General features: G+C 38.6%; 1 protein-coding gene and 1 pseudogene across 6 annotated transcripts in view; one reads left to right on the top strand and one right to left on the bottom strand.

Annotated features, from left to right (window-relative positions):
* Nucleotides 1–12976, bottom strand: part of STIM1 (stromal interaction molecule 1) — a 178963-nt gene that overhangs the window by 127062 nt on the left and 38925 nt on the right. The gene's annotated exons all lie outside the window — the stretch shown is intronic.
* LOC129076344 (FAU ubiquitin-like and ribosomal protein S30) overlaps nucleotides 1–12976 on the top strand; it is a 95776-nt pseudogene that overhangs the window by 45643 nt on the left and 37157 nt on the right.

The raw sequence follows: 12976 nt of genomic DNA, 5'->3' as shown, positions 1-12976 counted from the left end.
TGTAAGAAGTCCTGCTTATATTTCCTTACCATACCAAAGGTTCCCAGCTTTTCCAAAGTTGATCTCAACAGTCTTTCATAGAATAATGGCTATTGTCTTTTCATATGATAGTGGTATTCTGATGAACACTTATTTTAAAAGTGTGCACTGTACAAATGTATAAAGGTACTGTTATTCCACAGTTAACCCCACAACCGACAAAACCCTAAAGTAGGAGAGAATACCTAAACTACTTGGACCACTAAAACCTACATTTCTTTCTCCATCACAATAAGTTTGGGGGAAAGCTAGCCTAAATTCAGATCTAAACCTCTTTGACTTAAAAGCCTGTGTCTTTTGCCCTTGCTGATGTAGCTCAGTGGATTGAGCACCGGCCTGCAAACTAAAGGGTTGTCAGTTTGATTCCCAGTCAGGGTACATGCCTGGATTGTGGACCAGGTCCCCAGAAGGAGTGTGCAAGAGGCACACTCTCGCTTTCTCTCCCCCTTCCCTTCTGTCTAAAAATAAATAAGTTTTTAAAAAATTAAAAATAAATAAATAATAAAAGCCTGTGTCTACCATCATACTATATTCCTTGACAGTCGTTACTCTAAAACATGTTTACAGTGCTGCAGATGCAATGCTAGGTACAAAGGATACAAGGAAAGTGAAAGATTTAGTAATCTCTGCCCTAATGGCACTTATAATTTGGTGACACTCACTTCTATGATATAGGGGATGGGGACTTGGGATAGAGAGAAAGATAAGGGCCAATGGAAGCTCACAGGGTCCCCAATCTTTGACGGTAGGAGAAGTCGTCAGAAGGCTTCCCAGAGAAGCTGGTACCTCAGCTTTCTAATGATGAAGAACATGGGCTCTGGGCGAACAGACCAATTTCTACAGGGGGCCAGCTTCCAGCCTCTCCAATGAAATAGAGGAAAGAGAGGTCTTTGTCAGATGTAGCATTTCCAGATGGCTCAAGGGAGCACAGGCCAGGCTGGGTTGCCACCAAAGACAAAGTTACCTGACAGGTGCTCTCCTGGAAACAATTAAATTGGCAGTTTTGACTTTGACAGAATCATAGGCCTGAAAGGAATATTTTTGAAATCACTTAAACTCCAACTTTATTGATAAGAGGTCCTAAGAAAGCGTGGCTTCATTTGTCCCCACTTGAGCTGAATATGGGAGAAACACAGGTTAGACCATAATAATGATGGTTAATAATTAATGAGAGCTTATTATGTGTCAGACAATCTGCTAAATGTTCAACATGGATTATTTCACCTGTCTTCACAACAGCCTGAATGAGGTAGATTATATGATTATCTACATGTTATAGATGAGGAAGTAGGCTCAGAGAGGTTAAGTAAGTTACTCAAAGTATTATTAGCTACTGATGGGACCCAGGGCGACTGACACCAGAGCCTGTGTTCTTCATCATTAGACTAGCCAAGGTACAGATTTTTCTGGGAAGCCTTCCCTGACAACGTCCCCTACTTCCAGTGATTAGGAGACCCCTCTGAGCTTTAATTGCCCCCTATCTCTCTCTCTATTTTCTGTCCTCATGCTCTCTATCATAGCAGTGAGCATCCCCGAATTATGAGTGCCATGAGGGCAGAAATGACTAAATCTTACACTTTCTTATAACCCTTGTACCTAGCATTGCCTGGCACATAAAAGTTATTCAATTTTATTCACCATCCTCCTCCTTTTCCCCCTGTGCTACATATATTGGTAGATATGGGAGCACTAGTCTGGGAATTCAGACTAGTTAAATACTTAGTTAAATACTTCTCCTTTCTGGGTTTCAATTTCATATGCAACTCACAGAACCATTGGTTCAGAACAAATGAAATAAAATGTGCTTGAGTGGTTAAAAAGCACTACTCAGATGGAAAGAATTTTCATCATTCCCCTATCTGGCTTTTAAAATCAGGACTTCAACCACATTGCATATTAATGTTTTTAAACTCATGAAAGAGTGATCTCTCAGAGACCTAAAAGCTATAAAAGGAGGGAGTATTTGCACTGTCACTAGAAGGAGCCAGTACAACTGAGGAGCTGAGGTAAGACACTGACAAGTGGCTTCGCTCCAGCAGTCCCTAGCTAATTAAGGCCTTGCTCCCCTGCCCTGTCTGCCTATGACCTCCACCAAAGCTAGAGAACACCAAGTGCTCCACAGCAACTCTTTTCTTGGCCAGAGTGAATAACATAAGATATTACTATCCATAGATCAGCCAAAACTATTGCTAAGAGGTTCCTACCACCCTTGGCCTTCCTTAGAACAGAGCCAAAACAAGGAGCCTTCAAACTGCCCTGAGGTTATCACCTTAGGGCTCCTAAGAGTGAGGCCTAAACACAGCTACCAGGACTTGGCCTGGAAATGTCAGATGTGACACAACTAAAGCCCAACCAGTCAGATCCTTCTGACAGACTAGGGGTGAGGATAAGGGACTGGTCCTCTCACTCTCAGCTGGGAGTATCTAGTCTTAGATGTTCCCAAGGTCACGTTGCAGAATCTTCTTCAAGCTGCATTGGCCCCAGGGAACTTAACCACTTCCTCTGTTCATTAAAGCAGAACTCTCGCAGCACCCTTTAGGGTGCCCTCCCCTAAGCCTGGCTTGGTTCTAGGGTCAGAAAGTCTATCCATCTCTGGCCCTCAAAAATTAAAAAATACAGACCCTTTGTGTTGTAAGGGCTCAACTGCTGAGTTGGGAAAGAATGTAGGCCAAAAGCAACACACATGAGGAAGTAAAGGCTTAAAAAGTCTTATATGCTCACTGTAGTCACTGTCCCCACTTAACAGTTCCTGGTTCCTATCCTAATTGGTGCTCTTAGAGAAGAGCTACAATTCAATAGTTTTCAAACTTTATTTTTAAACAGTGTAATCTCTTTTTCTAATGCAGTTCAAATCAAATCTAATTAGTATTCTAAATATCTAATTAGGTCTCCAATGAAATAATAAAAATTAAAAATAAAAATTTAAAATCATTAGGCAAAATCATTAGGCTTCTAAAATCATTAAGCAAAAAGCTGATGGGAAATATTTTAATGAGTAGATCAGATTGACATCTGAACTCACTCATCAGCCTTTAAAATACAAAAAGATTGCTGGCCATTTGGCTCAGTTGATTGGGCATCATCTCACAAACCGAGAGGTCATGGGTTCGATTCCCAGTCAGGGCACTTGCCTGGGTTGTGGGTTCAGGCCCCGTCCAGTGGCATGCAGGAGGCAACTGAAAAATGTTTCTCTGTCATATCATTGTTTCTCTCCCCCTCTTTCTCCCTGCCTTCCCTTCTCTCTAGAATCAATAAAAGAAAAAAGAAATTTAATACAAAAAGAGAGAAAATCATGGCAGAGGCCGAAGTTCAGTCACCGACATACAGCTTTTTGTCTGTGTCCAGGAGCTACACAGCCATGACGTAACCAGCCAGGAGACGGTAGCCCAGACCAAGATTCATGTAGCCTCAGTAGAGGGCATCGCTTCAGAAGATTGAATTGTGCTCCTGGCAGGCACACCCCTAGAAGATGAGGCTACCCTGGGAGGGTGTGGAATGGAGACTCTGACCACTCTGGAAGTAGCCAGCCACATGCTTGGATGTAAAGTACATGGTTCCCTGGCCACACTGGTAAAGTAAGAGGTCAGACCCCCAAGGTGGCCAAACAGGAGAAAAAGATAATGACCTGCTGGGCCAAGCAGCAGAAACAGTACATGGCATTTTGTCAATATTGTACCCACCTTTGGCAAGGAGAGGCCCCAATGCCAACTCTTACATCCTTTGTAATCTGGTTTTCTCTAATAAAGCCACTTGGCCCAGTCAAAGGGGGGGAGAGAGAGAGAGAGAGAGAGAGAGAGAGAGAGAGAGAGAATCAGATATGGTTAAATATCCTTTCAAACAGAAAAAAAAAAAAAAACAATTGAACCTGAATCTGATCAATCTTCTAGATCTAATTTACAAAAAATATAGATGATATAAGAACATGTTAAATGCCACCATAGGGATACTCAGCCATACCCAGAAACTAGGAAACTCTTCAGGACAACTGGCTCAGTTTCTTCAACATAAAATTGCAAGGAAAAGAAGAAAAAAAGAGGTATAAACTATGACTTAGAAGAGACTTGAGATTTAGATCAACCAATGCGTAGACTTTCTTTGGAAATTGACATGAACAAAGCAACTCAACTTAGTAAAGTTTTTTCTGAGTCATTATATGAAATCAAAACACTGGTTAGTTGATATTAAGGTATTGTTATTTCATTTTTAGGCATGATAATATTTTGGTTATGCTTTCAAATACAGTTCTTTTAGAAATACATACCATAATATTTGTAAATGAAATATGCGTAGAATTTGCTTCAAAATAATCCAAGTAGGTATGAGGGTAAAAATGAAACAATATTGATAAGATTGGCCATGAGTGCCTAATTGTAGATGGGGAGTAATAGGCACATGTATGTGGATGAAATAGAGGCTCTGTAATAAATCTAACCAAAAATAACCTCACAGGGTGATCTGATCACAAATTCCTAACTGGGCAGGTCATGGTGGGTCGTTATGCCCCAGCCCTATACTTCTTTAGTGAAAAGTTTGTAAGCAAGCCTTGTGCATTGTTCTTGTGTATCTTTTGAAATACCAGAAGTAATACCCCTCAAAGGCACACACCCTCAAAAGAACACATATTCTTAAATATCCTGTAATCTAATTCCAGCCTTGCTTTAAAAAACTGCAACACTGTCATTCTCCAGAGCATTTTCTCAGTCTGCTAAGATCTCACTTCCAGGAGTGTCCTCTATTTGGCTCAAATAAACTCTAATAAAATCTTACGAAATTTCTGTACAGATTTGGACATTCTTACATCAACATGGGGATTCATTATATTGCCCTTCTCTCTATTTATAAGTATGTTTAAAATTTTCCATAATAAAAAAGTGGGGTTTTTTTTAAGTAAAAAATTAGCTTAAGTGTGGAGGGGCTATGGTTGAGACATGCGAGAAAAGCCTAGAGCTTTTCCCAATGACTCAACTGAGGCACCTCTAGGAAACCCTAGGACAACTGGAAACAGTTTGAAAACCCCTTCTGCACTGGAAGGAATACAGAAACCTGAGTAAAAGAACCTGGCTTTAAATCTTAGCTCTGAGGTTACACTTATGCAAATAGAGCCACCACTCAGGATAGCAATGAGGATCAAATGAAATAAGGGATTAAAACCTTTTATATTGTAAAAGTATATGAGGTCTTTCCAGAAAGTATCCAGCAGTGTAATATGAAAAATAGAGACATTTATTAAAGAAGATAAAAATACAAGAAATGTTGTACATAGGACAATGACGCCTCAGCCCCCTTCAAAGTAGCCACCTTGGGACCTCACACAGTTCTCCCAATCGCCATCAGCTGCCCTGTTGTATTTTCTTGAATCTCACCAACCACCTGAAATCTTCCCTTTCAAAGGTGACTTTAGTTTTGGGAAAAGCCAGAAGTCGCATGTCACCAAATCTGGCCTGTTGTGGGGCCAAGTCATCTGCGTGATTTGATGTTTTGACAAAAAACTCTGCATGAGACATGATGCATGAACGGGCACATTGTCTTGATGAAGATGCCAATCACCAGTTGCGCATAGCTGCAGGCTTCCGAATCATCCAAATAGTTTCCACAGAGAAATATTCAAGCTTAACGCAAAATTTGATGCAGATTTGTTGCTCTGCTCACTCAGACATTTTGAATGTGAAGTCCCCACAATATACATGCTCACTAAACGGCGCCTATGCCCGCCTCACCCCCGGCCCCACTAGTACACTGAAGCCATCATTATTCACATATGCTCATTCCTGTCCACTCTTCCTGGCTGCCAGGTTTCATTGTTGTTGCACAAACCATTTTTATTATATTAACAATAAAATATAATGACTTTTTCCAGACGGACCTCATATCTAATCATTATTAAGACCACTGAGGAGACAATTTGTCTTTCATTTCTGACAGTAAAGTTACTCAACTCCTACTCCACCCCAAACTTCATGCCAATCACTTCCAAGTATCAGCAAACACACATAAATATTCATGAAAATGAGAGAGACAGCAGGAATTAAGATTCATTCTGTGGGCAACCCCTGTGTGCCTAGCCAGCTATAGTGTGTGTGCATTTGTGTGTGCGCACGTGCATGTAGAGGTATGTGGGAGTAGGGGTAGGTATTGGGAAAGTGCCCTAGAGATTACTGAAAATTTACCCGCAGCCTACGATCTAGGTCTCTAAGCTACCAGTCCCAGATTACAAAAACAAAATTAAATAAAATAAATGAAAGGCCTTGTGAGCAGGACCAACCATTAGGAAAAAACAGTTTAGGGTTAATGGCAGAATTTAACTACCTATTCCTGACTCAGAAGCAGTGGGACTTACACTTTTTATCAACACTTTATTTTCTTCTCACAGTCCCTTATATTTTGAATGATTGTGTCTATAAACAAAGTGTACTTATTGAGAAATAGCCCTGGCTGGTGTGGCTCAGTGGATTGAGCACCGACCTGTGAACCAAAGGTTCTCTGGTTCGATTCCCAGTCAGGGCACATGCCTGGGCTGCAGGCCAGTTTCCCACGAGGGGGTGCGTAAGAGGCAACCACATATTGATGTTTCCCTCCCTCTCTTTCTCCCTCCCTTCCCCTCTCTAAAAATTAATAAAATCTTTTTTTAAAAGTATAATTATTGAGAAATAACTTATCATTTCCAGCTATGTTTATTATCACTACTTTTTCTTTTCAAAATGCTGACCCAGGTTTTAACCAATCATATACTATAATCAAAGTTTCGTGATAATATTGTGAAGTTACATACTTTACCATCCTGGATTTGATGCTAAGGAGCAAGAAAGTGAAAGTAAACATGTAGACATTCAAGCACAGGGCCCTGCTACCAGTTGCTTATTTTGGCTCTATACTTGTATCCAAGGTCATTCACTACTGGATAGGTTTACACCCTATGATTCCATCAACTGCCAGTCTAAGCACCAATCAGCATGAGGAAATTCGTGTTACCACACAGAACTGGCATAATTGATACAAACAAACAAAAAAAGACACTTTTGTTGTGTTCATTGCACAATTTCCATTAAGCTTGTTGGAATACTAAAATCAATGTAAATTCATTTATTCATTCAAAAACAAATATTTACTAAGTATTCCTGTTCAAGACCCTATGCTAGCTAAGCACTAAGGGCAAAATGAATGACAGTCCAAAGCCTCAAGAAATTCATATGGATGCCTAAGGGTTCACAGAGCAGGCCACCAAAACTGTGCTGGAAGGGATGACATTTTTATTCCCTTATGAATACAAACAACTTGTGAAAAGACTATCTGCTTCTGGAAGTTGCATAGCCCTGTTCGAGAGATACAAGCTGCTCCACTGCTGGAGAACAAAAAAACAGGTTTCTGAGATCAAGGTCTTTGTCCACAATTCAACAGACATTTACTGAAGTTCTATTTTGTCCTTAGGTACTGTGCTAGATAAGAGATAAACAAACTGTGGCTCTCAGGCCAAATCCAGCTCACCACCTGTTTTTGCAAATAAAGTTTTATTGGAACACAGCCACACACATTCATTTACATGCTATCTATGACTGCTCTCCTACAACTTGCCACTTCAACAAAAAACTTACGGCCCATCAAGCCTAAAAGATGTATTGGGTTGGCCAAAATGTCTGTATGGTTTTTCCCGTAAAATAAAAGACATGTTTTTCCTTTTCACCAACAACTTTATAGATTTGGACATTTTGAGTATGTTGACATTTCCCATGTGGTATAATGTTGATTGTTCTCAATTAATGTTTTGAATTGATCACTGTCAACTTCAGTTTGTCTACCCAAATGTGGAGCATCATCCAGCAACAAATCTCCAGCATGAAACTTCACAAACCACTTTTGACACGTTTGATCAGTCACAGCACCTTCTCCGTACACTGCACAGCTCTTTTTTGCATTTCAGTTGAGGTTTTACCTTTCTTGAAATAATAAAGCATAATATGCCAAAATGTTGCATATTTTCTTCCATCTTCAATATTAAAATGGCTACACAAAAACTTACCAATTTTGATAAGGTTTCTTTTTAAGTGCACGTTGATATGACTGCTAACAACACTGTTTTGAATGAACTTAAAGCACTACTAAGGCCATCTTACGCACGAAAAAAACAAACTTGGCCAACACAATACTATCTGGTCCTTTACAGAAAATATTTAACAACCTCTATGCTAGACTCTGGAGATACAAAAATGAGTTAGAACTTGATGTGGGTGGTAGTTACATGGGTATAGACATATGCAAAAATTCATCAAGAACTTCTTTAATTTTACTGTATGTATGTCATAATTCAAAACTTTTTTAAATTAAATAAAGAGCATTTGGTTCTTGCTCTTTAGCAACTCAAAATCTAGTAGCAGGACATAAAAGTAAACAACTGCAGTAGAATGGTGATAAGATCATAATGAAGGGCTATACCAATTACAGCAATGGCACAAGAAAAGAAAACAAACAACGCTGCTAGGCATGCAAGGCCAAGTCTTCATAGAAAAGATAATTGAGGTATATATCTTGAAGAATGGCTCTGGTCGGTGTGGCTCAGTGGATTGATTGCTGGCCCGCACACCAAAGGGTCGCTGAATTCCCAGTCAGGGCACATGCCTGGGTTGTAGGGCAGGTCCTGGATTGGGGGCGTGCAAGAGGCAACCAATCAAATATCTCTCACACATCAATATTTCCCTTTTTTTCCTTCTTTCCCATCTCTCTAAAAATAAGTAAATAAAATCTTAAAAAAAAAAAAAAAAAAAAGAATGAGTAAGTATATGCCAAGAGAGCAGTGGTAGGGGAAGAAAGACCTAGATGAAAGGGAGAGGTTATTCCAGGCATAGGGAACAGCATAGGCAAATGCTCAAAAAAGGGGGGGGAAATTTACCTTTGGGAAATGACTAGTTCACAGAAACACTTAGGTAAGGTACTAGTAGAACAAGTCAAAAGATAAGAGTAGAAAAATACAAAGGGGTTCAGATCTTGAAGAGCTTCATATGAGGAAGAGATCACCATGTAATTCATGGTCTAAACTGGGTAACTTCTTAGAGTAAAAGAGAGTCAGAAAAATAGTTGTAAACAAGGACTATCTCAGGAAACTATGACCACCCTATTTGCATGCCATATTAAAGAATTTGGATTTTAACCTACAAGATCGCACAAGACAATAAAAGGTTTTAAAAAGAGGAATACCAAGATTCATGTTTTTAAAAGAATGTGCTTCATCTGTTTATTTTATTCAACATATACACAGAATAATTATTATGTGACAGGGCTTACCCTAAGCACTTTACAAATATTGCTTATTAGTCCTCATAACTACCTTGTAAAATAAATACTATCATTATCTTCATTATTCAGACAAAAGGCACAGGACAATTAAGTAACTTGCCCAAAGTGGCCCAGCTAATAAGTGGCAGAGCCAATATATGACCCCAGCCATTCAGGCCCCAGAGTTTGTGCTGTTCCTTTTCTACTTTGAGTCCCTCCTTTGACATTTACTGGGGAAATCCTAAACTCTCAGACATTGTTAAGTCCCTCTGTACAGTCACCCACAGCACTCTGCACTTCTTCATTGTACTCATATTTATAATTATTTGTTTAAAAATCTATCTTCCTCACTATATTTTAAACTCTGTAAGGACAGGAGTGAGATTATCTTGTTTACCACTGTATTCCCACAGCCTGATAAAGTTATCAGTCCTCAATTTAGAAATAATATAAATAATAGCTAACATTACTGAGCACATACTCCAAACCAGGCACTGTTCTAAGAGTTTTAAACACCTAAACTGATTTAAGAACAGTTGAATAATTTTTCCAAGGTCACAAAGCTAGTAAGAAATGAAGCCATGATTCTGGATCTTGTTCAATGCTCTTAACTCTATGTTATACTACTTTTTTATTGGATAAATAAAATTATTAATTAATAAAATTTTGTAGCCCTGGTCTAAACAGTGCCTGGCACTCAGCAGCCATTGCAAAAATAAAAAACTCTCTCATACATGCTGAGGAAGACAGCCTGTAAGTACATCTCCTTTCTCCCAAAAAGCCTGGCCCACAGATTATGAGCATATATCCATATCACTAGGTATGCAACACAGTGTAATGGTTAAAAACATAGGCTTTGGAACTAGAGCATAAAATTTCTAATTATGTCAAGTCCCACTTCTACCAATTACAAGGTATGTGACCTTAGAATCCTTGTTTATAAAGTGAGAAAAACAGTATCTATCTCATTGGCTGTTGTGGGAATTAAATAAGGTAAATACATAACTGTACCCAACATATAAGTAGTCAATGTACATTTGTTTTTATCATAACTATTATTATTATTATTATTAACTGTCTCATTAGTGGTAGACTTAGCTGTAGCTCAGAGTTCCTGTGACTTCCTGCTAGATCCCTTGGGACAGCCTCCCAAGTCTTACCAAAGTTGATTATTTTACGATTTTAGAGCTCAAGTCGGAATTGTCCATAAACAGAGTGTTTCATGAAGCTTTAGATTTCTGGCCCAATGCCTAGAGAGGTGAAAGTCCCAAGGGTGGAGTCCCAATCTCACTGTTTAAGCCTTGCCCTCCAGAATCAAAATCAGGAAACTACTACCTTGGGCTGACCTAGCTAATAATGAAAGAAACCACATTAGAAAACACATCTAAATACAATATCCCCTTGAGGCTGTACCACTGGACCCTATAGAATACCTACTCCATTATGCCACACTACCAAGACAAGGAGTCAAAGCAGCTCTACCTGATATATAGATACAAACACAGGGAGGCTGACAAAACAAGGAGACAAAGAAATATGGCCCAAATGAAAGAATGGATCAAAACTCCAGAAAAAGAGTGAAACAAAATGGAGATAAGCAATCTATCAGATGCAGAGTTCAAAACACTGGTTATAAGCATGCTTAAGGAACTTAATGAGGACCTCAGCAGCATAAAAAAAGATCCAGTCAGAAACGAAGGATACACTAATTGAAATAAAGAACAATTTACAGGGAAAAAAACAGCAGAGTGGATGAAGCTAAGAATCAAATCAATGATATGGAACATAAGGAAGAAAAAAATAACCAGTAAGAACAACAAAATGAAAAAATATTTTAAAAATATTTTTTAAAAATATTAAGGATATTAGAGGATAGCACAAGCAGCCTCTGGGACAATTTCAAGAGGTCCAACATTCAAAATACAGGAGTGCCAAAAGGAGAAGAGAAAGAGTAACAAATTGGAAAGCTATTTGAAAAAATAATTAAAGAAAACTTCCCGGATTTGGTGAAGGAAATAGACATGCAAGTCCAGGAAACACAGAGAGTCCCAAACAAGAGGGATGCAAAGACGTCCACTCCAAGACACATCATAATGAAAATGCCAAAAGTTAAAGAGAGAATCTTAAAAGTAGCAAGAAAAAAGAAGTTAGTTACCTACAGGGGAATTCCCATAAGATTGTCAGCTGATTTCCCAGAAGAAGTTTTGCATGCTAGAAGGGATTGGCAAGGAATGTTCAAAGTCATAAAAAGCGGGAACATACTGCCAAGATTGCTCTGCCCAGAAAAGATATCATTTAGAATTGAAGGGCTGATTAAGAGCCTCCCAGAGAAGAAAAAACTAAAGGAGTTTACCCTCACCAAACCATTATTACATGAAATGTTAAAGTGACTTCTTTAAGAAAAAGAAGATCAAAACTATGAACAATAAAATGGCAAAAAATACATATCCATCAACAATTTAATCTAAAAAACAAACTAAGCAAACAAGAAAAACAGAGACATGTCCTCAACAAAATATTGGTAAACTATATCCAGTAATACATTAAAAAGATCATACAACACAATCGACTGGAATTCATCCCAGGGATGCAAGGATGGTTCAATATTCACAAATCAATACACATAATATACCACATAAACAAAAGGAAAGACAAAAATCACATGATCATATCAATAGATGTGGGAAAAAAATTTGATAAGGTACAACATCCATTTATGATAAAAACATTCAGCAAAGTGGGAATAAAGGGGGAATATTTCAACATAATAAAGGCCATATATGAAAAACCTACAGCCAACATCACAGTCAATGGGAAAAAACTAAAAGCTTTCCCACTACAATTGGGAGCAAGACAAAGTTGTCCACTTCCACCACTTCTATTCAATATAGAATTGGAAGTCCTAGCCATATCGATCAGACAAGAAAAAGAAATAAAAAGCATCCAAATTGGAAAGGACAAAGTAAAACTGTCATTGTTTGCAGATGACATGATAGTGTATACAGAAAACCCCATAGACTCCATCAAAAAACTAATTAACCTAATATGTGAATTTGGCAAAACAGCAGGATACAAAGTCAACATTCAGAAATTGAAGGCATTGTTGTACACCAACAATTAAATATTAGAATCAGAAATCAAGGAAAAAATCCCATTTTCTATAGCAACAAGAAAAATAAAGTACCTAGGAATAACCTTAACCGAGGAGGTAAAAAAAGACCTGTACTCAGAAAACTACAGAACACTGAAAAAAGAAATATTTTTTAAATTTTATTTTAATTTATTTTTTCAAACACATTTGTCTCTGCCTCCCCCCCCACCACTTTCCCTTGTCCCCTCCCTCCTTCCCTCCCTCAGCTCTTCCCCTTTGGTTTTGTCCATGATCCTTGCTATATGTTCCTTGACTTGCCCCTTCCCTTCCTTTTCCCCGCGCCCCCTCCCTCCTTCCCTCTTGTCTCTGTTGATTTCTTTTCCTTTCAGTGTTGCTGGTCTTATTTTCCTTGCATCTTTGTATTGTTGGTTAGGTTCCACTTATAGGTGAAATCATATGGTATTTGTCTTTCGCCCCCTGGCTTATTTCGCTTAGCATAATGCTCTCCAGTTCCATCCATGCTGTCGTGAAGTTTAGTAGTTCTTTTTTTCTTTCTGCTGAGTAGTATTCCATTGTGTGTAT

Source organism: Pteronotus mesoamericanus, unplaced genomic scaffold, assembly GCF_021234165.1.
Source record: "Pteronotus mesoamericanus isolate MK-2021 breed Mesoamerican mustached bat unplaced genomic scaffold, CSHL_Meso_final contig_590, whole genome shotgun sequence".
NCBI lineage: Eukaryota > Metazoa > Chordata > Mammalia > Chiroptera > Mormoopidae > Pteronotus > Pteronotus mesoamericanus.
This window is presented reverse-complemented; position numbering and strand designations above follow the sequence as displayed.